Here is a 4,009-nt window from a genome sequence, read left to right as displayed (position 1 = left end):
GGTTTAAGTACAGACAGCGCACAGCGCCCTCGGCCGGGTCCCTGGAGGGCTGGCCCACGCAAGCCCTACGGCACCCCGGGCTCAAGGGAGCAGCAAGCTCCCAGAGGCGCAGCCCAGCCTCGCCGCTGGAGCGCCGGCCGCCCCGCCCCCGGCCCCGCCCGCGACCCCGCCAGTCATTGGCCGCCGGGGCTGCGCGCCGTCCACTGTGCGCCCCCACGCGGCCGAGCGGTCCGCGTCAGTGGCCCGCCCGGCTGTCATTTAGGGGCGCGTCTCGGAGACTATATAATTCTCGTGAGATCGCGCCCCCCTTTCATTTAATGTCACAGCGGGGTCTGGAGCGGGGTCCAGGTCTCGTGTCCAGGCTCTGAGAGCTTGGCGTCTCCCCGCCATCCCGCCGCCACATCTGGCTTTCATCCTCCCCAGCGAGTGCAGAGGCAGCTCAGACGGCCAACAAAAGGCCTCGGGAGTCCTCGGCCTCCGGCTCGGCGTGCGACCCGGCCACCCAGGGCTGCCCCAGCCCTGCCCCTTCTCCGACCTGCGGGTCCCATTCCCCGGCTGTCCTGCCTTGGTAGCGTTCCTGGTGACAGGTCCCGGGGACGGCTCCTGCCCTAATCCAACAATAGCTTCCGAGGCCCTGCCGTTCCAGGGACTTCACCGACTGTCTGACCAGTGCGACCTCCCCAGCCACAGGCATTGTTAATCCCAATTTACCAATGAGGAGACCGTGACCCTGGGAGAAGGACCTGCTTAAGCAACAAGAAACAAGAAATATAACTAGGATTTAAATGCAGATCTTTTGGGTGCTAAAATCTCCGATTTTTCCACTACAGCACGCTGCCCTGCCCCTTTCTCCTGAGCCCCATGTCCTTCATCTATCACCGTTTCATAAGGTTTGATAACTTCAGAACCAAATAGATAATCATCTACAGAAAGCCTAAGTGGCCTGGCCTATTTTTCTTAGTATCCAAATGTACTATGACTTGCGTTAATAATAGTAACTATCATTGGGCACATCATCTTTTGGGTGCTTAACCATATACCAGGCAAGTTGCTAAGATTTTCATCGAGTTATATTTAATCCCCAATCTTCATGAGGAAACTGGAGCTCAGAGAGTTTGCCCAAGGTCACACAGCTGGTAAGTGTTAGATCTGGATTCAAACACCAGAGATGTGTTATTTTAACCCCTATATAATAATCCTTACAACCACCCTTTAAGTTAATATTTACAGGAAATTGGGGGGCCTAACATCAGGGACACATCCTTGTTCCTGCCAAGGTCCTAAACTAATAAATACGTTCTTTTAGAAAATAGTAATTCAAAGATTCAAAACTCTAAGAGACAACTATCACTCACAATGGATTTTCCCCTCAGCAAAATTCCTTTATTTTTGTCTCAAGGTAACAGTAATTAATAATCAGCTATGACACACGTGGGTTTCTGAGCTCTCCCATGGTGAGATTTCTCTTTATGACTATTGAACTTTTTTAAAGGTTCAGGAAGAAATATATGATTCCCCTTCTCCCGTGGTCCCCCTCTGATTTAAGGGAAGCAGACAAAAAGAGGTTTGTCCACTATCCTACAATGTGAACATGACTTTGGACCGACAGCCATGACATCGAATGACAACTTTTCTGTCTGCTTTGGGGGCATAAGAGCCAGATTTCCTGTATTCTGTGACAAAGACATTTCCTAGTAACAAGCTGGCAATGGATTTCATGAACAGATGTAAACAATAAAGACTGAGATCATTCCAGGATACAACCTTTGATCCATTATTTGATATAGCTTGCCTGAAATATCTCTTGGGCATGCACACTTCTAGGCCTTGTTATACAGTGCTCTTAATGACAGACAAGTAGACTCCTTCTTGCAAATGAAGAAAGCACTGCCATTGGACAAATGATGGAGAAAGACACCAGGCCACATCCACAGGATTGGCAAAAAAAACCCGATAGCACAGGTAGCCACTGTCCCTATTTTACAGAGGAAGAAACTGAGGCCCTGAGGGATTAAATTGGCAGATACAAATGGTAATTTAGGCAGTTAGTAAGTAATGGAACCAGAATTCCAGTTCAGGCTGTTTGATTCCGAGCCCCTACACCATCCACCACACTACCTCTCTGCTTCCGCCTTAAAAAACTGACAAACTGGGCCCGGCAGAGTGGCATGTTGGTTAAGAGCTGGCTTGGGACGCCAGAGGGCCCCGGTTCGGATCCCACATATGAGGGCCAGTGACACTGCCCTCTACAGCTAAGATGCTGAACAACAGCTCAACCTGGAGCTGGGCTGCTGTGAGCCCCTGCTGCAAATGGGCTGCCATGGTCTACCATGTGTAGCCAGCAGCCAGTGTGAGCAGCCAGCAGCCGCAGTGAGCGGCCATCCAGAAGCCTGCGACTGATCTACCTTGCCCGGGAAGAGCGCAATGATGGTCCAACTTGGGTCAGTGAAGCAACGTCCTCCACAAATAGACTGAAGAACAAAAAAAAAGACAGCAACTTGTCTGTTTCCCTTCCCCCAATTTCCCAGCACTGTTCCCATCCCCCAATTCCCCAATAAAAATCTTAAAAAAAAAACTGACAAATTTTTGTTGAGTGGATGAATATTAAAAATATTTGTTTCTCTCCACCTTCCCCGCCCCCTTTTTTTTTTCTCTCAGTGAGAGAAGGACATGAAAGCATTCACAAATATTCTATAAGCAGAGGCATATGTCAGAGGAGAAAGGAAAGCTGGGAAGGACAAGATTCAAACATAGACTTAATGGGATTGATTATTCTAGAAGATAGCAGGAATTCCCCTTCGATGCTGGTTACTGGCAAAGCCCACAGCAGAAGACAAAAACAAAACAAAACAAAAACCCAAAACAGGAAAAAAAACCCAACTGCCTTCCTTTTGAGGCCTTTTTGATAGCTTGTTCCTACTTCATCTGTCAGCAGGAGAAATTTTGGAAGAAATCTGGCAATACAATTACACTTGTCACAAACCATTCACATTTTAGCTCAGGAAAGCCTAGAAATTGGAATGGCCTGAAATACATGCCTCCAAGATTTGAGTTAGAATTGGTAGATCATTCATCCTAACTTTGCAGGGTACACCACTCTGAATTTTCCAACTAAGTCTATGGTATCTGTTTAATAAACCATCGAAGGGGTCGGCCAGGTGTCTCGTTGGTTAAGAGTTGGCTTGCGAGCAACAAGCTCTGAGCAGCAGGGCCGCCGGTTGGGATCCCACATGGGCCAGTGACGCGGTGACCTCAACAGCTAAGATGGTGAACAACAGCTCAACCTGGAGCTGGGCTGCTGTGAGTCGCTGGCGACCGGGCAGGCTGCAGTGGGGCTACAGTGGGCTGCCGTGAGCTACCATGAGTGGGCGGCAGCCAGTGTGAGCAACTGTGAGCCACCGTGTGTAGCCAGTCCAATGGCTGGCGATCAATCTGCCTCAGCCAGGAAGAGCGCAATGATCACAGTACTAACATGGGCCAGTGAAGCGACGTCCTCCACAACTAGACTGAAGAACAAAAGGACAGCAACTTGTCTGTTCCCCTTCCTCAATTCCCCAATTAAAAAATCTTTAAAAACAAAACCCATCAAAGGCAGTCGTTCTAAACCCCACTGAGTCCGATCTGTTTCTTCTTTTTCTTTTCCATGATGGTTCTCCTCTATTCTTCCCTTTTTGTTTCTTCTCTACTCTGCAGTTTCTCCTTCTGCCTTCTTCAGGCCTCTTGCTCATACAGACAGTGAAACTGTGGGAAGTGCTTAGTTAGGCAAGAAGTTCTGCCTGTAACTTCATTCGATATACTCTCCCCAACAAAACCGCTATGTTGTGGCTGTCCTTTCCACAAACACTGAGTACCTTTGATGTTCAGAGGAAGGCGGTGCCTAACCACGAGGTGCTCAGTCAAGTGGGAGAGGTGGATAAGGAATTAAACCATAAGACAGTGCCACAAGCTCAAGATACTAGGACAGAAGATAGGTGGGGCCATCAGTCAGGTTTTGGGGGGCAGTGAATGC

The sequence above is a fragment of the Hipposideros armiger genome, unplaced genomic scaffold (genome assembly GCF_001890085.2).
Source record: "Hipposideros armiger isolate ML-2016 unplaced genomic scaffold, ASM189008v1 scaffold_550, whole genome shotgun sequence".
In the NCBI taxonomy this organism is placed as follows: domain Eukaryota; kingdom Metazoa; phylum Chordata; class Mammalia; order Chiroptera; family Hipposideridae; genus Hipposideros; species Hipposideros armiger.
This window is presented reverse-complemented; position numbering follows the sequence as displayed.